The following is a 24,367-nucleotide window of genomic DNA, read 5'->3' as shown; positions in this document are numbered from 1 at the left end:
TTTACCTATTTGCTTTATCATTCACATTATCTCTATCTCTTCTCTCCCTCCCTCCCTGTTTCTCTGTCTACACAAAAACACACACACCACTTTTTTTTTGGTTAGCTATTTGAGAGTCATTTGCAGATACAGTTGCAGTACAAATACCCTAAGTACTTCAAGGTCTATTTCCTAAGGTCAAGAGTATTCTATTTCTACAGTACATTTTCCAAATTAGAAAAACTTTGGAAAATTTAACACTATCTAATGCACAATCTATATTCAAATTTTGTCAATTGCCGCAGTAATGTCTTTTATGGGTATTTATATCACCACCACCATCACTACCCTCCTTCCAGCCCCCCAAGTCCAGGATCTAATCCAGGGTCACACGTTGCATTTAGTTTTTTAGTCTCATTAGTCTATTTTATTAGGGAACAGGAGGTCCTCATTTTCTGTCTTTCTTGACCTTGATATTTTGAAAGACTACAGGCCAGTTGTAGAATGTTCCTCATTTTGAGTTTCTCTGATGTTTCCTCGTGATTAAATTCACCTTCGACATTTTTGGCAGGAATATCATAGTGGCAATGTGTCCTTCTCATTATATCATATCAAACAGAATGGTGGCTTGTGCCATTACTGGCGATGTTAACCTTGATCCCTTGATTAAACCAGTGTCATTCAGATTTCTCTGATTCTTTTAGAATCATTCTATCAAGTTCCCAGAAAACCCTATTGGAATTTCTATTGGAAATCCACCCGATTTATATATTAATTTGGAGAGAATAGATGTTTTCTCTATTTTTAAAGTCCATTTTTCCTTCTCTCAGCAACATTTTATAATATCTTTTCTTCTTGTAGTTTCCACAAATTTCTTCTTCAGTCTTAAGTTTTTAATATTTCTCATCATAGTCGGAAATAAAATTTCTTTTTCTTTTTCCTTCATATTTTCTATTTTGTTGTTGCTAGGTAAGATAGAAATTGATCTTTGTATATTTGTATAACTACCTTACCTATCCCTGATAGGTTTTAAGATTTTTTTTTTTAGGTGAGTACATTTCCTTAAGGTTTTAAGATTTTTATGATTCTTTTTTATTTTCTAGGTAAATAGTCCTATTATCTACAAATAATAATGTTTGTGTCCTGGGTTTGAATTCTCTTTACACTTGATTTACTAGTATCTTATTTAGGATTTCTTCATCTAAGTGATATCAGACTGTAGTTTTTTAACATTGCTTGTTTGGTTTTGGCTCTGTGTTTTTCTGCTTTTTGTATCACAGATATGTGAGTTTTGTTAAGTGAATTAGAAATCTTTCCATCTTTTTCTATTCTCCAGGATGACTTGAGCAATATAGAAGTATTTGTTCCTTAACATTTATTTATAAAATAATTTGGCACGAGTGGCTTCGGGGAAATTGTGTTTTATTTTTCAATCATTGCTGCAATATTTTCCATAATTATTTATATTGGGATGTCAAAAATTTTCTTGAGCTATTTTGGTAACAACTTTCTGTAAGATTTATTTCTTAAAAATTTTCAGACAGGCACAATGGCCCATACCTGTAGTCCCAGCTGCTTGGGTGGCTCAGGTGGGAGGACCATTTGAGCCTGAAAGTTCAGAGTCCAACCTGAGCAACATAGTGAGACCTCTGTCTCTAAAAAAAATTTTTTAAATAAATGAAAATTTAAAAATTTTTTCAAATTTGCTAACAGAGTGTTTATATTATTCATCTATTTCTATGGTTGTATCTCCTTTCTTATTCCTAAAGTATTTGTACTTCCTCTCAGCTTTAATCTTTACCTTTGGCACAAGTTTTGCTCCTTTATTGTTTTAAAGAGCCAACTCTTAATCTGTCCTACAGTTTTCTAATTCACTAATTTCTGGTTTTATATGTCTTTTAAATCTTTCCTTCTCCATTTTCTTTATTTTATTTTTTGTTTTATTTTTTCTTACATAATAAGAGCACCCATTTTCTTTAGATTTGTGTTATTTCTCTGTCATCTTAAATCATATATTTAATTCACTTATTTTAATTTGTTCCAATTTAATAACATAAATCTTGGTTTTAAAACTCAAAAATTGTGTCTCATAGAATCACAAATGTTTTAGGAGTAGAGGGAATGGTCAGAACCATAGAATTCAAACCTTTCATTTTACAGATTTGGAAAGAAAACAAGTTCAAAGGCTTGTTTCACAGCTAGGCAGTTGCAGAACCAAAGTAAGGATCAGACAATTTTCCTGATCCTCTTTCTCTACTGCATCACTCTGCCTGGCTTCTTAACCAAAAAACACATGGGAATACAGCACAGGGAGATCATTGCTAGTGGGAATGTGACCCACCTGCCATTGCAGGTTGGGAAATCCTTCTGGAATGGCCGGGATTTAAAGTAGCCAGCTAAGAGCTTTTGGAGCAGGCTCTGTTTTTTTGTCTCTCTGGAACAGAGGTTAGTTTGTGTTGACACAGGGCGAATAAATAAACCTTCTGTTGATTCAGGTAGGGTTCAGGGCACCTGTCTTAAAGGACCAGTACATTCCTTCAGCAGCCCAGCTCCAGGCTGGACCTCCTAGAGAGAGAGCCTCCTCTTTCCACGAAGGCTTCCTGTGGAGAATCACACCCCCTCATCCCACCTGCCATTGTTCCATCAAAACCTGATTGCATTTTCACCCCAGAACCCCTTGGAAGAAGAATTGACACCTATTGAATCAGCTTTCTCAGAGCAGGGCCAATAAGCTTACCAGCAGGAGCAGGAAGAGCAAAACCAACGGAGTGTGAGCAGCTGCCTTAATAAACAGTCCAGCCTGTCTGCGACCAGCACACTCGCTGTGTCTCCTTTCTTGCCCTGGCTTGTATTGGTGAGAAGGTGCAGTGGGGTGGGGCAGCAAGCAAAGGAGTAGTGTAGACACGGATTCAAAAATGAGTTTTTCTTCCTTTTTACTTACCTAAGCAGTTGTGATAGTTAAATAATTATTTAACACAGGATGTTGATGATCTCAAATAATGAAGGCATGAAAAGATGGATGTGTATGTAAACGTATGTTTTATACAAACACACACATGCACACACATACACACACAGAAGGGCCTGAAACCCAAGAGAAACTTACAGTGGAGCATCTTTATGTAAAGTGAGGAATATTTTGTAATGGGAATATTTATACTCCTTTTTTAAGTCTCTGTTTTGTCTAGGCTTTCTACATTTTATGTAGAATAGTGCTCGATATATTTTTACTTCTGTTTTTCTGCATTGCATGAAGATAAAGGTTTTACTCCTGTCACCTGAAGTTACCAGTAAAATTCAATGCAGCTCACAAAGATTCAGCGTCGACTGATGTTTATTAAAGGCCAACTCTGTGTCAAGCTCTGTCTCCAAGGACTTTCACGAGAATTATTTTGTTTACTCCTCTGCACCCACTTTCGGCATAGTTGATGTTATCATTCCTGCTTTAAAGATGAAGACACAGAAGTTCAGAAAGGTTAACCAACTTACCCTAGATCTCCCAGCTAATAAGTGCCAGAATCTGGAATCAAACCCAGATCTTCTGATTTCAAGTTCTACATTCTTTCATCTGCCTGCCAGGCAAGAGCGATTTTACACTAGGTGGTAAATTCCTTAAGGTCTAGGATAATGTCTTGTTTACTTTCATGCAGTATGTTGTTAGCCGTATCCCAAGAGATTGTATGTTTTGTGGTGTATTATCTTTTATTAATTTTATTCATATGTTAAGAATTCCATAAACAGTCTTTAAGAGGTCAAATCACAACACTATAAGACCTTTAAAAACTGACCGTCCCCTGACCCGCCCTACATAATGAGTTTTTTGTTCCAGAATTATTCCATGCAATTTGATTTACAAATCGCAAGGGTTGGGAATAAGAAACTGTTTTTACTTAACAAATACTAAGTCCCAGGCAGTGTGAGCTGCACTTTCTTCAGGGTATCTTACCTAACCTTCAGAACAGCTCTGAGACAACTGACTAACCTACTGTGGGCTCCCTGGGCTATGTCTCACCCCACAGGGCTGACTCCCAGTGCTGCCAGAAACACTTTTACTACAAAGTGTCAAAAACATTAACAAGATGTTTTATATACCGTGTGAAAATACAGCTGTGCTTCAGAAGTTCTTTCTTCTACTCATATCATAAATTGATTGGTTATTGATTAGACAAAAATGAAGGTAAAGGAAACCTGCACCCAACAATTTATTTTACAAAATCTGGATATTCGTCACTACTCTTTTCCTCCTGAAAAACGGATGTACATCTTACAGATTTATTTTAATATTTTGTAGCTTTTAACATTTATTTTAAATTTTGTGGCAGTTTAGAAGCTATACAAGCAGTACATGATTTTAAGTAAATGGTCTTAATTTGGCCTCCCAAATATGATATTTTATCCTGTCCACAGAATGGCACATAGATAACCCTTTGAACTTGTGAGCAGACGGCACTGTCTGCCGCATTTGTGAAATTCAGCACAAACACTGGATCATTCGTTGGCACAAATTCTGTTTACCAGTATTTTGCCTTTATTTGTTTCTCTATTTAAATTGCTCATTAAATACATATGATGGAAATTTCATCTCTTTTCCTTTCCACCCCTTTCCCCTTTTCTTATTCAAGGCATTCCCTGGCTATTCTTTATAGTAGCCAGACAGTTAATCTGGTCCTATAGCATTATTCTCCTTGGTTCATTAAAGCGTAAATTCCTCAGGAACTTTGCCCAATTCTTTTATTCCCGCTTCCCACTGCTGAACTTATATTTCTGATACATTAAAGGGCCCAATAAATGTTTGCTGCATTGAGTGGAATGGAATGTAGCACCTGCTCCCCTTGGTGGATATCCTGTTTGTGCCTCCACGTGCCCAAGCTGCATGTTAGAGACAAGCGCTTACAGAAGCGAAATGAGGTTCGCGGGGAGGCACAGTTGGTGGTGGCAGACATGACAGACAGACATGGCTTCTACAATCCCGCCTGCTTGCCCCCTTCCTCTTGCTGTAATTAAACCTTTACCCTCCTTTGTCCCTCCTCTCTGTTTGGAATGGGGTTGTTGTCATTGTCCAAATCCATTGTTGTCATGTAGAATCTAGAAATACCAATTCAATGGAACAGCACTAGAATCTACTTCCCTTTCTTCCTCTTTTGCAACTAAAAAGAAAAAAAATTACTTTTTTTTTTGCACTCACTCGTTTTGAAACATAACCAAAGCAGTTGAGAGTCACATTTGAGCCATTTGTAAAACAAGAAAATCAACCTTATAAGGTTAGAGTCAAGGTGTTTCAACCTTATCCTTCCATATCAGCCTTTTACCTGAATATTTCAGTTGATCTTGTTCTTCTTTCTTTTCCTCTAACTTCCTTTCTTCTGCTAATGTCAACTAGTTAGGTATTTGTGTTCCAGTGTATTAAAATGTAACTCCTAAGTCCCAAATTGTTTATAGAACTTGCCAGGAGTCAGAAGACAGAATTCTCCTCTATCCGCCTTTGCTGCCTTCTCTTAGCCTTGGGTGCCTTCTGCAAGAATGCACTGCACCGGGCAAGGCAGCCCCGGGGAACTCGGGAGGATGTGCTTCCAGTTCCACAGCCCCGCAAACATTTACTGAATGCTTACTGTATGCTACGCACTGTACATACAAAGATGAGTAAGAAACGAGTTACGTTCCAGCAAAGGAGACTAATTCAGAAGCAGATGATTATAAAACAATGTAGGAAACAAACACAGTGGCAGATGGTTGTACAGAGTGAGGTAGGAGCACAGAGGGACAACTGAGGCAGCCTCAGAGAGTCAAAATGATTTCTTAGTGGAGCCTGAGAAATCAAAAGAGGTGTCATGTAGTGCAGGGAGCAAGGGAAGGGAATTAGGGAATGAGCAGAGGGTTAGAAAAGGACTTCAGGAGGAGGTGGCAACAGGAACTCAGGCATAGACTGAGAAACAGCTGGGGCTGGGAAGTGTTTGGGGCATTAACTACCTGCAGTTGAGTTGCTGAAGGGGCAGTTTAAGAGATGATTGTGAAGATGTGAACTAGTGCCAGGTGATGGAGGAAATGCTTGGTCATGCCAAAGTATTCAAATGAAGCTAACATCATAGGCCTTAGGGAGCCACTAAAACAATTTAAGCAAGGGAATTAACTTACCATTGGTCTTTTGGATGGAACCATTTGACACCAAATTTAGAAGAGTTTGACAGGCAGAGCACTAGAGGCAGAGAGAAAGCTGCTACAGAATCTAGCCATATGTTAATGGAGACCTGTATTAGGATAAGGGTGACAGGAGAACAGGAAGTGATGAATTTTAGAAGGTAAAATTGGCGGCACCTGGCAAACAGTAAGCAAGTGTGTGTGTGTGTGTGTGTGTGTGTGTGTGTGTGTAATGGTGGTGAGAGGAGGGAATTTAGAACGAGTTCCCAAGTTAGAAACTTAGGTGACCAAAAAAATGCAGGACAGGTAGCAATTTAGAGATCATGCTGTTTCAGTTCTTGTCAAGTTTACTGTGTAATTCCAATTACGTGACGTTCTGGAAAAGGCAAAGCTGTAGGGACAGGAAGCAGGTCGGGGGAGGGATGGGGTGGCCACAGAGGGGCAATGGGAACTTTGGGGGTGATGGAAATTTCCAGTATCCTGGTTGTGTTGGTGGTCACAGCACTTAACAAAACCCATGGAATTGTAGACTAAGGGGTAGATTTTAGTTTGTGTAAATTCTCTTTGAATAAGTCTGTAGAAAATAAAAGCAGCAGAGAACTCCTGAGGTTTCGTCCTCTAAAGCCTGTTTTGGGGTGGCAAGTCCCTCTCTCTGGTGGCCTTTGCATTGAGTTTGGGGTGATCCTGAGTATTCAGATGGAAATGTCCATCAGGTGGTTGGATGAGGTGTTAACATAGATTTGAGAATTGTATGTATTGAAAGAACACACAGCTAATACTTAAGAACGAGAACCCAGAGCTTGATTAAATTTTTAGCCATCAATGAACAATACCTGTTTAAAAATCCAAATCTGCTCAGACATAGACACAGATACATAGGTACAGATCCACACATATATACGTGTGTGCATGCTATTCCCTCGCCCACTGGAGATCAGTCCAATAAGAAGTATTCTGTGAAGCATTGCATCAGAAGAGGTGTTTGCAAGGAATGTAGACAAAACATACACCAAAACCACACACCTCCTCCAAAAAAAGAGTGGCGCGTGTAGAAAATTATAGCTCTGAATCCATGTCAAGGAAGAGTGTTTGACAGCTACAGGATATGAAAAAAAGATTCAAATGACTAACTTGTTTGGTCTGGGGAAAGAAGAGGGAATGTTCACGAGAAGCCAGAACCCCTTGTATCTTCTAGTATCTGATAAAATCACCTTTAATATATCCACCTCACAACACTAACAATGTATGTTAGCCTGTTTGCCCAGCTGTTTTGTTTTTACCCTAGTAAGTATGAAACTGTACATATATTACTTCTTTTTAGATCTGAGAATTTACTAAAGTTATTTTGATGTTTTAAAGCAGAAGTTAAATTGTAGACATTTTCTAGGGATAAGAAACTTCATTTGTATATCTGTATAGTGTGATGCATGTGTGTGTGTATTACCTCCCAAACAATACAAGGAACTTTAAGTGATTTAAAGAATTTGATTTCTTAGGGCTCCTCTCCTGAAATGGTAGAAGAATAAACATTGGTAACAGTTGGTAAATATTATATTTTAATTTCAAGTCTGAATTACATTAAGAATTCCATGCTAGCTTTTCTAAAATTCTTAAGTTTTCAAAAAGTTCAAATGTCTTATTACTATAAACTTTTTAAGAATTATTTTTCAATTTAGAAAAACCACGGTTAAATTCCTGGCCCTTCAAATAAATAGTAAGCAGAAAATAAAGTTCTGACAAAAACAAAGACATGAAAGCTCAAGCTGAGCTATTCTTTTGAGAGTTTCAGATGAATTGTTGTGGAAAAAAATGGAAAACCACAAAAATAATTTTTATTAAATTACTAGTCAAACTTCTATGTCTCTGTAAAGACCAAAGTAAAACCACAAGCGATCATAGTTGGAAAAAAACTGACCTCCCTAATAGGATAGATAGCATTTCATCAAGGTGGTGTGATAGCTGATCCTTTGTGGAGAAACTTGTTCGACAACAAGAAAAATACAGGTTTGTGTTTAACACGGTAATTACTGATACAGTGAGAACACTGTTGACTTTCAGTTGTTTTCTGTCTCCTTTGAGGACAATCTGTAGAAAAATATAAACCATATTTTGACTTCATTTGCCCCCTTCTCACAGTGGTGTGTCCCAGAAGAGTGAAAATTCATGTTTCTTTCTTTCTTTACCTGTATAAATTATAAAGACAATTCATTTGGTTTGTATCAGACTCTTGAGCCTCATGTAAGTTATTTGAAATTACTTCTCTGGCCCACCTTCTTTAGCACATAAAAGTGGTTGATTATGCTTATTACATAGCATTAAGGCCTGTCCTACTTGCAGGGGAAGGGGGCTCAGAGAGAGCAAAGTGCAGGAATTTAAGGCACACCATAAAGCTTGCTTTCTCCTGCCACGGCCTGCCACGAGGGCCAAGTGCCCATTAGGGAAGCAGTTTTGTGTTGAGGCAGAGCTTCCTAAACTTTGCTTTGCAGAACATCAGGCCTGAAGGATACCAATAGTTGTTACATAGATCAAAAGAGGAAAGAAAGTTCTCTATTCAGCTGTTTGGAAAATGTCAGTTAAACAAAGATAAGCAGGGTTGTTTCTTTGCTGCAAGATCCAAGAACCTTCAACATACTTCCTGAATCTATAACAGAGGATGATTGTTTGTAGAATTTCCTAGACGGTTCTCATCTGGGTGCACCTCTGAGACTAGGATGTTCACAGATTGGCTGTTTGAAAATGATGGGTTAAGGCGCTGACTCCGGAAGTCCTGTGAAAGCCTGACTACGTGACAGCAAAAAAGGAATTAAACCAGAGGCTCCAGCTGGTGCATGATTTTAGTTTCTTTGGCCCACACAGTGTTTTTAAAAACCTAAGGTCAACAGTTACTAATCAGGATATTTCAACATAAATAATGCAGGTTATATAGGCTTCTCTTAAAAAGAAGATGAGATAAACTGGGGCCTTCAGTCCTCTGGAGCCACAGTCCACTGGGTCTTGGGAAGAAGCCACTGCCTGAGGGGAGAAATGTTCACCCCGGTTTTCAGCATCTACAACCACTTGTTCTCTTACACCAGACATCACTCATTTATCTCACTTGGGTGGCTCCTGCGAGCCACGTGGTACCATTCACATAGAAGAATTCATTCCACTGGCTGAGAACAGGCTCCGAGGTTGAGTCTGGGTGGGTGGTAGACGGCAGGACAAAGCTGAGAGTCTGGAAGCAAATATGCCAAAATGTTGACAGTGGTTGTCTTAATTGCTGAGGTTATAACATTTTTTCTGCCTCCTTTTATTTACCTTTTTTGTGCTTTCCAAATATTCTGCAACAAACGTGTATTTCCTTTGTAATTAAAAGAGAGAATTTAAAAAAGACAGCTAAAAATACTCTGAAATACAGATTTCATTTTTGAGGTTTGGCTACTATGAAAATTTCTGCCTTCCTTTAAATCCTAATTACCGATAGTGTTAATAAAATGAGTAAGATAAGTATGAATTTGGTACAAAAGGCCAAAAATAGATCTGCTTCAAGAGTTATCTTAACATCCTATCTTTCAGCTATTCATTATAAATGAATAATATAAATCTTTGCTTGTATTTTATGGAGGGATAGAAAAAAATGTTGATTTATCTTATATGAAGTTTGGTTTTTGATATTTGGGCCTTTCCTAACTTCTAGAATATAATATAAAATAAATCACCTTTTTATCTAGAAAATGATAAAAAATAAATAGATGGATAGAGAGAGAGATCCATCTGACATGATAGGGGAGGCTGGGAGAATTGAAGTGGAAAGTTAAGGCCTACCTTACTGGTGAAGGTGTTTCCTCCCCTGTAGAATGGAGATAATGTTAGTACCACACTCCTAAGGGTAAGTGAAATACTGCCTAAGAAAGGCCTAGCACAGGACCTGACCAGGGAAAATGCACAGTAAATTATTATTACCAGCATTGGATTAAGAGCGAATGGTGGTTTTTTTTGCTATTTTTAATATTGACTTCTAATACTGTTGGGTAGTGATATAAGAATGTCTTACATAGTATGACGACATAAAACAAATTGGTATTTTGAGATTTGTTTCGTGGCCTAGTACATAACCCACGTTTTAAGATGTTCCAAATAAGTTTGAGAAAATAATATTTGGGGGTACAGCATTCTTTGTCCATTAGATCAATATTTTTAATTGTGATATTTAAATCTGTATTCTTACAGACTTTTTGTTTGCTTCATATCAGTTTCTGAGAAACTTTCTTTTTACTCTTGTGTACATGAGGATATTAAAAAATGCTAACCATATAAAGTTAAGTTGACATTTAAATGGCAATGAGTTATAAGCTTTTTCTACTGACTACACCTGAAATTACACAGAATAGAGCTAGCTCAATGTATAAAATGACTAGGACTTTTCAAATATTTTTCTTTAAACGTGTGGTGTCACCTCAACACTCAGTGCAGTGTGAGATCCGGCTTCAAAGCTGTTTAAGGTATTCATGCTACACTTACATCTGGAGAGTTCATATAGAATAGTCTAAAGAACATGAGCAGCATCAGAAAATGTTACAAGAATTTCCAGATCAGCTCATTTTGTCTAGCCCTCTGCTGTCTAGCAAGGCGGCACCTAAGCCAGCTAAGATAACCGATGTTTATCCTGATCTTGAAGTTCTTTAGGCTAAAAGACTTCATAATTTTTGTTGGTAGCTTGTGAAGAAACTCATTCTGTCAAGAAATGCCTTCTTTCTTTCATTTCAGCTTTTCATTCATTTACTTCTTTCTCTCATGTTTGTTGAGCACCTTCTCTGGGCAACTCACCATAGGGATGAATGTGTTATTTGGAATGTCAAAGGAGGCATTCTTCAGACATTCTTGGAGTTTTACTGTGTATAAATTAAAACCTAAAGACATAATTCAGGGTAAGAAAATCCTTGTCTTAAGTGAAAAAGACATAACTCTTGGGCATATGTATATTTTTCATTCACTCTTGCTACAGATGATGGAATCAGAATTATTTGCACTTTTATTTATTAACTGTTTTAGCTGGAGTCCAGGACATTTCCAAATTCTTGGTCAAATGCGCTGGGGGAAGGTATAGCCTTGCCTTTTAACAAAGTTTTATTTAGGTATAATTGACATATAATAAACTGCACTTGTTTAAATTATACAATTTGATTAGTTTTGACATGAGTATACACCTATAAACCCATCACCACCCCTTCATCCAGTCCCTTGGTGATCCATCCCTCCTGTCCCTCTACCCCTATGGCCAGGCAACCACTGATCTGGTTTCGGTCACTGTAGATTAGTTTACATTTTCTAGGATTTTATATAAATGGAATCATACAATATGTAAACTTTTTGGTCTGGCTTCTTTCACTCAGTCTGATTATTTTGAGATTCACCCATGTTGTAGCATTCCTTTTATTGCTAAATAGTATTCTGTTGTGTATATATTCCACAGTTTGTCCATTCACTTGTTAATGGACATTTTGTTTCCAGTATTTGGCTATGATAAGTAAAGCTGTTGTGAACATAATATACAAATCTGTGCCTTCATTTCTCTTTGAGTAGGTACCTAAGAGTGGAATGGCTGGATCATATGGTAGGTGGATGTTTATATTTTTCAGAAACTGTCAAACTTTTTTCCAAAATGGTGTTACCATTTCCCATTCCCCCCAGCAGTGTACGTGAATTCCAGTTCTTCCATATTCTCCCCAACACTTAGCATGGTCAATCTTTTTCAATTTTAGCCATTCTAATAGATAGGCAGTGGTGTGTCACTGTGGTTTTAATTTGCATTTCTTTAATGACTAATGACTAAAGTACACATTTGCATGTACTTCTTTGCCTTCTGTATTTTGGTGAAGTGTCTGGTCACATATTTTGCCCATCTTTTAATTGCCTTGTTTGTTCTCTTATTATTGAGTGTTGATAGGTCCTCACACATTCCAGATACAAGTTCTTTACCAAATATATGCCTTGCAAATATTTTCTTACAATCTGTGTCTTATCTTTACATGCTCATCACAATGTCTTTCAAAGAGCAGAAGATTTTAATTTTGATGAAGTCTAATTTATTAATTTTCATTTTATGGATCAGAGGTTTTGTCCTACATCTTCTTCTAAAAAATATACAGTTTTAGGGTTTTCAGTTAGGTCTGTGGTCCATTCTGAGTTAGTTTTTGCATACGGTGTGAGGTATAGATCAAAGTTACTTTTTTGCCTATAGATATTCAATTGTTCTATCACTATTTGTTGAAAAGACTATTTTTTTCTCCACTTAATTTTCTTGGCACGTTTGTCAAAAATCAGTTTTCCATTTATTTATGGGTCCAATTCTGGACTCCATTATCTTCCACTAATTGTTTTTTTCTTCTTCTATCTTTATGCCAGTCCCACACTGTCTTTATTGTAGCTTTATGTTAAGTCTTGAGATCAGTAGTATTAATCCTCTAATTTTTTTCTTTTTGAGGTTGTTTTGGCTATTCTTGATCCCTTGCATTTCCAAATGAGTTTTTGTATCAGTTTGTCAATTTCTTCAACAAAAATACAGCCTGTTAGGATCTTGCTTGGGAATTTGGAAAGATATCTTAACAATATTGAATCTGCTGACCCATGAACATAATATATGTGTTTACTTAGGTTACTTAGGTTTTCTTTAATTCCCTTTAGTAATATTATTTTAATTTTCAATGTATATATCTGCCACATCCTTTGTCAGATTTATCCCTAAATATTTGATATTTTTATGTTTTTTAAAAAATTTTATATATTTACTTTTTTATTTTATTTTTTCCATTATTTTCTTTTTTTATTTCAAAGACAAATACAGCAACAACAACATTAAATAATTGTGACTTAATTATATTAAAAAGCTTCTGCGCAGCAAAGGAAATAATCAACAGAGTAAACAGACAAACTACAGAATGGGAGAAAATATTCGCAAACTGTACATTAGATAAAGGGCTAATACCCAGAATCTACAAAGAACTCAAACAAATCAGCAAGAAAAAACAATAACCCCATTAAAAGGTAGACAAAAGACATGAGCAGAGGATTTTTTAAATTTTAATTTACAGTTTTTCATTGCTAATATAGAAATACAATTGATTTTTTTTTTTTTTTTTGAGACAGAGTCTCACTCTGTTGCCCAGGCTAGAGTGAGTGCCGTGGCGTCAGCCTAGCTCACAGCAACCTCAAACTCCTGGGCTCAAGCGATCCTCCTGTCTCAGCCTCCCGAGTAGCTGGGACTACAGACATGCGCCACCATGCCCGGCTAATTTTTTTTCCATATATATTTTTAGCTGTCCATATAATTTCTTTCTATTTTTAGTAGAGGTGGGGTCTCGCTCATTGCTCAGGCTGGTCTCGAACTCCTGAGCTCAAACGATCCACCCACCTCGGCCTCCCAGAGTGCTAGGATTACAGGCGTGAGCCACCGCGCCCGGCCAGAAATACAATTGATTTTTATGCATTTATGTTGTATCCCACACAGCCTTGCTGAACTCACTTAATAGTTCTTTTTTGTAGATTCCATCAGATTTTCTACATAGGTGATTATTTTATCTGTAAATACAGTTTTACATCCAATTTGGATGTCTGTTATTTCTTTTTCTTGCCTGATTGCACTGGATATGACCTCCATTAAACATTAAATAGAAGAGGTAAGAGTAGACATCCTTGCCTTATTCCTGATCATAGAGGGAAAGCATTCTATCTTTCACCAAGTGTGATATCATCTGCAGGTTTTTCAGAAATGCATTTTATTAGCTTGAGGAAGTTTCATTGTTCTTCCTCTGTGGAGTGTCTTCATCAGGAATACCACCCTCTAATCAGATGAAGTTTATAAAAGCGGTATTATAATGATAAAAGTACCATTTAATTTGCCTAGCATTTATGTGAACACATGTAATTTCTCAACTTGCTGTTATTTATTATCTATTTTGTACAGTTCTTAACAACATTTTTGGGGCCGGGCGCGGTGGCTCACGCCTGTAATCCTAGCACTCTGGGAGGCTGAGGCGGGTGGATCGCTCAAGGTCAGGAGTTCGAGACCAGCCTGAGCAAGAGCGAGACCCCGTCTCTACTAAAAATAGAAAAAAATTATATGGACAACTAAAAATATATATATAGAAAAATTAGCCGGGCATAGTGGCGCATGCCTGTAGTCCCAGCTACTCGGGAGGCTGAGGCAGGAGGATCGCTTGAGCCCAGGAGTTTGAGGTTGCTGTGAGCTAGGCTGACGCCACGGCACTCACTCTAGCCTGGGCAACAAAGTGAGACTCTGTCTCAAAAAAAAAAATAAATAAAAAAAAACAAACAAAACAAAAAAAAAACATTTTTGGGAGGGAAATGAGCTAACCAGGCATAATTTGGTAAGTTATGAAGGGTCAAGATGACATGCCAAAGGTGAAATGCTTAAGGAATGAAGCTCAGAAGTGGCCAGACCTATTGGGAGTCTGAGGCAATAGCTGAGGGGAGAGATAATGAATACTGCCACTGGGCAGTGCCACAGGGTCAGGGAAGAGGACACAGATCAAAAGATGCTTAAGGAGTAAAAATGACATGATTTGGACAGAGTAATTTCAAGCTTTCTGGCCTGGGTAACTGGGTAACCCACTGGTCATGCCATTTCAGTGAAATATGAAAATTCAGAAATTCAGGAGCTTTATGTTTGGAGGGACCAGCTTTGTACATGCTGAGTTTCCACCAGGAAATAGTTGATATGCAATTGAATATAGATATCTAGTGGAGAAGTTTAGGATGGGGCTTGGACTTAAACTTCATCGTCATGCATCTGAAAGTTGAAATCATAGGTGAGAATGACTGATGATGATGGAGCCACTAATGCACCAGCCATCTCAGTCACAGTAGTCACTTGCCAATCTGGTTCTGGCAACCACATTTCTGAGGTTACACTGTCTAGTATTTGAACAACAACAGCAAAAGAAGTCAAAAGCTTCAATTCTTTTATGAATGCAAATTTCAGTTCAATCCCTTAAACAGAAGAATAAGAAAACCATCAGTCCTTCCTCTCATAGACCATGTGCATGTGTTGGGGGTAGTATAGAGAGATTTGTTTATGTTGTACCCTATCACCAAAGTGATCCACACAAGCCCAGAAAAATGTGCCCTTAAGCCTTACCTTAATTTGAGAAAAGGCCAGGCAGTTACTGGCATTTTGCTGAGACTTGCACAGTTGAACAAGGAAGAATGCAAGTGTAAATGAAGTTAGATTTCATGCCAGTAAGAACTGGTTCTGAAGCTTTTTTAAAAAGGTGCAGTCTGCGTGACATTAAAAATTGTGTAAGAGTCTGCTTCAGCAAATCCCTGTATCACAGTTTCTGGAATAAATAAAGATGGTTCAGGAGAAGGATTACTTACTGGAGCCAGAATTTTTTAAATGTCTTTTTAAATTTTGTTAGGAATTAACAACTTGTTTTAAAAATTTGAAGCCATTTTTTTTTAATATATGCTTTTTTCTTTAAATAGGTATCTTCCAGGTGTCTAATTTATGGTGGTGTTTAAAAAATATATACTAACACCGCATTGTTTTTCCTTCAGCCCCCTATTCTCTCGGATTGCCAGATTTTGTTTTTCCAATGTCTGTACTTCTGCATAATACAAAGCCCTGCCTGTTGCAGGTGTGAATTGCTATACTTGTCATTCTGTGGACATCTGATGCTAAGTCACACCTGAGTGCCATTGCACAGGGTCCCCTCATCTACCTTGTGAAATCACTACTTCTCCTCTGAGAAACCTTCCCTTCCCATCCCCCTCTCATCAGCAAGAGTTGACTAAGTAGCTTTTTTGTGTCACCTCTGCACAGAGTGGTCACTCTGTATTGCAATAACTTATTTATTATTGGTCTGCTCCCTTTCCAGATGAAGAGATTCTTAGAAGTAGAGATCTTGGACGTAGCATGGTGCCAGACACATAGTGGATATTCAATATATGGGCCTGTCAAAGAGAAGAAGGGAGGAAAATAGACTTTTAAGGAGCCCCTGAAGAATCTGAGCATAAAGGAAGAAAAATGAGAGATAATAGTGTCATGGAAGCCAAGAGAGTAGAGAATTTTAAGAGGGCAAGAAGGACTGGTCATTAGTGTTAATTGCTGTTGGGAGCCAATGAGATAAGTACCAAACATTATTGTATTTTTAGGAACTGAGAAAAGATTTCCTCAGCCATAATCACACCATAGGTGACACTGCAGGCTTTGTTACCCACACCAAGCAAAGATGTGTTGGCAACAAGAGGGGGCTGGTGACCTTTTGGAGGGAAGCATCAATCAAGCTGCTTGACTTGATGATACCTATCATTCTGACATTTTATACTATTATTCTCTCCTAGTGGCAAAACCACTGGATAATAGTTCATCTCAGTTGAAAACTGAATAAAGAGTCCAAAAATAATAAATATTTGCAGGATATGTGTACAGCTGTGTCAGATTGACATTCAGAAGCTAATCTGGTGAATCCTAACAGTCCTAAAGCCTTCTTGGTGGATCCTCTGTAGAAAGGTGATAATGAGAAAGATGATTATAGTTGTAAAGTTCTGTTGTTCTCAATACAATTGTAGCTGTCTCACAAAAAACAAAATAATTCGGGAACGCTATTTATTAATAAAAGCTACCAATATCTGAGCCGAGGGGTGGTGGCTCATGCCTGTAATCCTAGCACTCTGGGAGGCCAAGGCAGGAGGATCGCTTGAGGTCAGGAGTTCAAGACCAGCATGAGCAAGAGTGAGACCCCGTCTCTACAAAAAATAGAAAACTTAGCTGTGCGTGGTGCCACATGCCTGTAGTCCCAGCTAACTGGGAGGCTGAGGCAAGAGGATCACTTGTGCCCAAGAGTTTGAGGTTGCAGTGAGCTGTGATGATGCCACTACATTCTAGCCAGAGCAACAGAGCGAGACTTTGTCTCAGAAAAATAAGTAAATAAATAAATTAAAATTTAAAAAAATAAATAAAAGCTACTAAAATTCACAAGAAAATCATGGCTACAAGGTGAGGAAATGTCTTTCTATGGACTATTTGAACATTCTAAGAGAAAGAAGATAATATCTTACTACTAAGAAGAATAAAATGTTCATGGAATAGTGACATCATTTAATATGAAATATACAACTTTTTGAAAGATAAGAAATTAGAATAATTCAAAAGATATTAATATGTTGGAGTTATGGGAGAATGGAGACTTTTAAAGCATAATGGTTATTAAAGTAGAAAATGTCCAATTATCTATTTTAAATTACTTAATTATCCTATAAATTTTGATATTCCTCTTATCTCAGAACCCAATATCATCATTCTTTTGACTGTTTGGGAAAAAAAATGAAATTCTCCTTTTGGCTGGTGCTATAAAGAGGGAGGGGCGGATTTAACATTACAACTATGGATATTCTCATTTAGACCAAGCCAAGCTGAATTTTCTGTGGTTGATTGTCGCTCATGTTGCAGCCAATTCCAATGTTTTGAAAGAATGATTTAGGTTACTTTTTCCATGTTCACAGATTTAATACCACTTTTGAAACAATAAAAATTATTTATATTTCTCCAAAATTTTAATAATAGCAAATTCAGGTTGTTCTCACTTTTCTCTGTTAAGGAAATCTACTAAATGAGCTAGATTCCTACCTGTTTCCATTCCATGTGGAGGGAGATGAGTTGGATGCAGCTGGGCCTATCAGGAACCCCTCTATCACTCTCTTAGGTTATTTTAGAGGATCAGGGGACTTGAGGTACCTCCAAAGTAGGGTAGAGGGTTTTTTTTTTTCCTAATTATAATTTAAATCTCAGGAAAATATAATACTTTTATCTAAAATGCATTTTGATATGAAAAGCCTCAACATGAGTACTTTATTATTAAAGTAAATTACTTTCTGATATACTCTGGCAAAAATCTAAACTCTCCTGCTTTCTCTCACTTTCCTTCCATGGACCTCAAAGACCTCCTGACGGCTCAGTTACACAGGGCAGGCCTAGTTAAGTGAGCTGGCTCACTCCCCAATCATAGAGTTGGTACAGGCAACTCTGCTTAAAACCAAGAATTGTTTTAGGAAAAGAAAGAAAGACTTTTGATCCCTTTTAGATGTCTTATAAGTTTAACAATGCAGTATGCTGGTACAGTTTAAATCATGGTCTTGAACACGCGCTTTGGAGTCAGGTAAAACTTATGTTCACATCTTCTCTCCCCCAATTTCTAGGTCTTTGACTCAGTGTCTCAGTGTGTTCATCTGTAAAACAGAACGATTAGGAGGAATCAATGAGACAATGCATGCTAAAGGCTTAGCACAGTTTTAAGTATGCAGTAAGTGACAGCTATTATTAGAATGAACTCCAGATGCATATATACTTAACTCTGTGCTTCCAGACAGCCTCTTAAGACAAAGATAAAATTATATGTGCACACTGTGCAGACATACCTGGTGCACACTATGTGTGATAAGTGATAATAACACCTTTCCCTGGAGACTCTATTTCATCTCATATATCCTCTTACATCTCATATATACCCTTTGGTGATACTGCAAATTGGGAAAGTCACTAAATGGCTGGGGCTTCTGCTTTGCCAGTTGCCAAATTCTCCCTGTTAGCATCCAACTTTTTGTGCCCTAGGACTCTACCTTGCTATGTTTTTGAAAATTAAACACCTTTCTCGAGGTTTTGCTCATGGAATTGTATTTTTCCCTCCTATTAAATCATTATCTCAAACTTTTAAAAATGCTTTACTTTTAAATTTTTTTTACTAGGGAAAAAAGTGTATTTTCATGAAGGTAAGTGAGAATCAAGCAGTCTCATAGGCTTTTAAAAATGGTTTTGTACAAATCACTCATTGTTTTGAAGTTCATGGTGCATCGACTTGACAAAGTAGTTCTAAGTCCTGGGAGGGAAATAGATGATTCTCAGAATTGGTAGAAATAACTTAATCCAATATATAAATATGATTGCTGGATTATGATTATAGTTACGATTGCTGGATTCTAATGGCAACTCTAATCTGGAAATAGCTGTTAAAAAATGTTTTCTTCTTCAGAAGAATCTCTTGTAGGTTGGAGACCTGCTGCTGAAAGGGAATGAGGAAAATAAAGAATAAAATTCCTATTAGTGTGGAAGTGTGTCCTCGACTTGGTAAAGAGACTCACCTCCTAAATTTAAAATTTCCTTGGCATCTAGGAAAACAAAGTAAACACTGATTTCTGAAATGACCCCTAAATCCTTTATAATGTTATAAGTCTCTAGTGGTCCCAGGCACTGGGAAGAGAAGAGGCAGATCTCATCTTCTTTATCTTCTGACTCACACTGCAACCAGACAAAACACAAGAGGGGCGTGTCTGTGTGTATGTGTGTGACAGAGAGAGAGAGAGAGAGAGAGACTGATTGATTGATTGATTCCTGATAGACACAGCCCAGGGGCATGGCTGGGAGGGAAATTACAGAGTTATGATTTCTGCACAAAGAAAAGAGTGCAGGACATTTCCACATAAATAGAGCAAGAGAGAAGGGAACAAAGGACACAAAAAGCAAAATCAGGAAGAGAAAGAAAGAAACTATGTGACAAGTCAAGCAGGAATCTTTAGTGATGAAATGCTGGTGTTTCTCAGACCACCAAACCCATTGGCCATTTTAGTAGAAAGCTAGGCGGAATCCCCGCAAGGATAAAAACATTCACTTTTTATTTGTGAGGTCACGCCTATGGCTAAGGCTTGTTTGCTCGACCTCTGACTCCCTGGCCAGACAGTGGGAACTTCTGGAGAAGCCATCTGCCAGCTGGGGCACAGGATGGAAGGGGTGGGTCAGGTTCCCGGCAGTGCTGCCTGACACACGCCCACAACCGGTTCCTTTCTGGTCATCACCAGCATCTCTCATCTCCCTCTTCCAGCTAACTTCCAGTTGGCGGCCGGCCAAATAAGAAATTGAATCAAGAAGGATGTTTGTTCTGTGTGTGTATGTAGTTAGAAACATGAAGGTATGAGGGAATGTGAAAATGCTTCCCCCAAACTGTTTAAAATCTCTAAGACTTTGGGAAATAATCAGAAAAATTAAACTTGCCACCTGCATAGGCTTTCGCTCCTGGACAGTGAGGTGTGTTTGCTTTATGGCATTACACCAATAAAGCAGAAATTTCACGCGGCAACCATGACACCGCTTTTATTACCACCCACCAGAGCACGGGCCCTGAGTCACATCTGTTCAAATTCCCCAGTGTTCTGCACCTAATGATTTTTTTTTTTTTTGATCTCTCCTCCGCCGTGCTATTAACTGGGGAAAGGAGGGGCCACTCGGTAATTCTACACCTGTTCAAGTCCACGCCTATCAACTTGCCAAGCTTCCCAAACAAGCGCAGGGCAAAGCATGATGAGAACATCCGAGTCTGGGGCGGCGGCAGCTGTGGCCGTGGCTGCCACTGGGTTTGGCTTTTCGGATTTTTGTTCGGAGTTTCTAATGTATGTCCTACAATGGCAGTTGATGACAGCAATTTATATTCCAGAACGAAGAACAAACTAAATTCATCTCAAAATGATTATAAATCTTCGAGACGGAGCAGCCTGCCACCTGAACTGCTCATAGGAAATGACATTAGAGGAAGACTTCAAAGGAACATTAAGAACTTGGATCCCATTCACCTGAGGCGCCCAAAGAAGAGACCATCCATATTTCCAGGTAGGAATTGTTTAAATCTGTGCTTTTCGGTTGAAACAAAAAACAAACCAAAACCAAAACAAAAAAAAAAGGGCACCACAGACTACATTTCATTCGTTACAATCAGATGTTCATTTGAATTTAAGTTGGGACGCATCTGAGCGCTTTAGGTAGCCAAATAAACATGTTTGAATGTAAAAGTTAGAACAATTCTTAGAAGTGAAAGCACCCTATCTACTTCCTTTTATTTTCTTTATTGATTGTAACATCTTTAAGGATCTGTAAATCGGCGTCTATTTTATTACCCTGGTATCAGCAGGACCGTGGAACTGCTTTGCTTGCAATCCTGAAAAATTCTATGCTGCATTTCATTCTCTGGCATCTTTTCTTTATTTTGCAAGATTATTGGATTGTTGAGTGAAGTTGATGTTTGTGTGCACCAGAAATTAACACCATTAAATACTCCAATGCATGCTTCAAATTCCTGTCTTGCATCAGAGCCTAAAACCATTTGTAGTAAAGGGCTCAATGAAACAATGTGGATGGTGAAATGTATTAGAGCTCAGGAGACACAGGGATTTCAGTCTTGATAAAGAGACTCTGATGTCTGCCTTAGATGTTTATGTGTGGATATTACAGATATGCGATTGTCCGAGATACCTGTGACTGTGAACCCTAACTGAACTACCTGAGTGATCACTGCAGAGTATGAATTATTTAGCCAACTTGGTTTCAATACTATTTGCATTGGAATTTCCAGGAAAAAGTGAAAGTGGCCTTTTTTGTTGTGGTTGATTGATTTATTGGGATCTTGTTTATGGAGGATAGGTTAGACTCAACTGCTGAGAGCTACTTCTATGAAGATAGAAAACCAAAAAATAATTAGGTTGAGTTTTCCTTCATAAAAATTATATTGACTTCCCAAACAGCTGACTCTTTATACTGCTTTCGGAAATAGCTGGATAATTTTGAGATGTGGGACTCAAGGCCATAAACTAAGAATTACATTTTAAGGAAGCTGTTGTTTTAATAAATGTCTTCAATTCAGTGATGCTGCCCTGGTGTCAAACTCTCCTGCAGAAAAGAAGCAAAGCCCAGGCTAGAATGGGCCAGAGGGTGTGAGTGTGAGTGTGTTGGGGGGAGAGGAGGGGATGCTGTGAAAACTGCTGGGGGGAGGAGCTGAAGTGTCTGAAGTATCTCACAAAGCACAGTCCTTTCTGCCTGTTCTCTTTCATCCCCTGAGGGTACCAGGAGCGCAGACCTGCCTTGTTTTCCTGAAACTGCCTGGCCCAAAGCGCTTTCTGATGAGTTGGTTCACTAGCACTTCTTCCAGAACCTTGTCCCAGAGCTGTTCCTTACTTTCTGCTTTTTCTTCTCTTCCTTTATTCTTTGGTTGAACGTGTCTGGATCCAGGCACGTTATAATTGGCCCTGCTCTTCTCTGCCACCAGGGACACAGCCCCACCCCCGTCCCTCATGATGGCTTCTCCTCCTTTCCAGACACCCAGATCCAGGAGGACACCTCACTCCTGCAGCCCCAATTCCCGCTTTGCCCTCACATTCTATATAAGGTCACCTGTCCCTGGCTGTTAGCTGCAGCCACAAAATTCTGAAAAGACTTCTTAGCTTGGGTCTTACATAAGTTATCCTTTCTAAGATCTTGGTTGACATAATTAATTTGACAAGGTGGAGATGTGAAAAGAGCATTGAACTTCAGGGAGCTGAGTTCTAGTCTAGACTGTGTCTCTAACCATCTGTGTGTGTTCTCCAAGCCCCTGTGGCCTTCAACTGTGTCATTTGTTTCTGGGTTTTTCTGCCCTCAGTGCTCTCCTTGGGGACAGCAGCAGGAGATGGACCCTTCCCCCCTCTCCCAACCTCTCTGCCAGGGTGTCCAGGGGGCAAGTTAGAGAGTTACCTGTCCAAAGTTTGAGCAATATTGGCTACATGGTTTATAAATTCCCTGTCAACTAAACCATGATTCCACTGCCGCGTGGGTTGCACTAACTGCTTTTCACAGTGGATGATTTAGAGGCGCCATTGGGCCACGAACCCTGCCACAGCACCTACACACCAGCTGAAATCAGAAATGTACGTAGACTGTGATAACCACTCCCATTTTCTATGGCTGTGCAGTTGCTTATAAAGGGTAGACACAATAGATGTGGAACCTGAGGGTTGGAGAAATTAAGGCACACCTCAAAATTAATAAATGTCAAAACAAGGGCTCAGACCTCACTCTTTTGACTCCAACATTGAAGCTGTTTCCACCCTATTCCACTACACTCTGTTATCAACTGTTAACATTTGCCTGATGAGACGCAAGACTTGAAGACACACCAGTGTTACAATCAGCTTTCACTGTGGCCCTTATGTGCACACAGACAACTTTATCCTCTGCCTCATAGTTTCATTCCTACACTGATTGATTGGGTGATCATTTCATTTATTCATTCACAAAATATTCATTTAGTTCTTGTACTGTGTTAGGGCTAAAGCTTCAGGAATCTAGCTACATATTACCCTTTTGTTCTTATCACCTGTTTCTTCTGTTAGGGCCATCTCACATGACAAAGAGTAATTGACCTAAAATGCAAATCTGTTTGTTTCATTCTCTTGCTTAAAATTCCTCAGTTACCACTGTTCTTAGGATAAAGTCCAAACTCCTTGAAGTGCTGTACAAGAGATGCAAAATCTGGCCACTGCTTCCGTCCCTGGCCTCTTCCCCAGCACTCCTTTCCCTGTTCCAACAAACTCAGACCTCCGTGGCCCTTCACATTTGCACCTCTAGGGTAAGTGCTGTATACCCTACCTGCACAGTCCCACCTCACTAATCTCTACCTTGGCTTTAGGGCTCAGCTTGGCATCCCTTCTTCCGGGAAGTTTTCTGACTCCCATAACTGGGTTGGGTCCATTCTTCAGCCTTCTCGTAGCACCTGGACTTTTCCCTATCATAGCACTTATCAGACATATTGTCATGTCTGTTTACTTGTCCGTATCTCCCACTAGCCAGTGACCCAGGGACCATATCAGTCTTGTTAGCCATTGTATACCTAGCACCTTTCACAATGCCAGGCACACAGTATGCATTCAATAAATATTTATTCAATTGACTCAGATTGCACTGAATGGAATTAACTCTTGGCATACCTTGTATGCTCTGCCTTCTTCCAGACTCTGTCCATGCCATTCTCCCTCACCTCCCAGCCCCAATACACACACACACCTGTGTTCCTGTTAGGCCCTTTTTTCCGTTCTTCACCTGGGCTTGAAGGCCCAATTATAGTCTCCCATCTTTTGCAAACATCCGGTCTTCTTCCTCTGGTCTCTTTTAGTTCTCCTTTATGTCAACCACCTCCTTGGCCTCAGGACTGCATTATATACTTAACTTTATGTATGTATAGAAACTCTTTAAAAACAGAAACTATCTCATTCATTTACTTCCTCAAAAGGTCCAATTGTCTAGGAGGGGGGGAATTGCACAAAGTAAGCATCTAGTCAACATCTGGTGGCTAATTAATTTATTTGCTGTGAAGCTATGTCTAGATGCAAGAAAGAATTAGTTGGCAGATAGAGATTGTCAAAGGGAATGGTCTTATACTGATTTTTATCACAGTATGAACTC

The 24,367-nt window shown here is 38.6% G+C and overlaps 1 protein-coding gene across 1 annotated transcript in view; it reads left to right on the top strand.

Moving 5' to 3' along the window:
* FRY (FRY microtubule binding protein) overlaps nucleotides 1-24,367 on the top strand; it is a 398,737-nt gene that overhangs the window by 77,409 nt on the left and 296,961 nt on the right. Inside the window, exon 2 of the mRNA XM_069467740.1 lies at nucleotides 20,595-20,767. The gene's annotated coding sequence lies outside the window, so the exon portion shown is untranslated. The remainder of the gene's footprint in view (nucleotides 1-20,594; nucleotides 20,768-24,367) is intronic.

This window comes from Eulemur rufifrons, chromosome 4, assembly GCF_041146395.1.
Source record: "Eulemur rufifrons isolate Redbay chromosome 4, OSU_ERuf_1, whole genome shotgun sequence".
Taxonomy (NCBI): domain Eukaryota; kingdom Metazoa; phylum Chordata; class Mammalia; order Primates; family Lemuridae; genus Eulemur; species Eulemur rufifrons.
The sequence above is the reverse complement of the archived record's forward strand: the minus strand, read 5'-3'. Positions and strand labels throughout refer to the sequence as shown.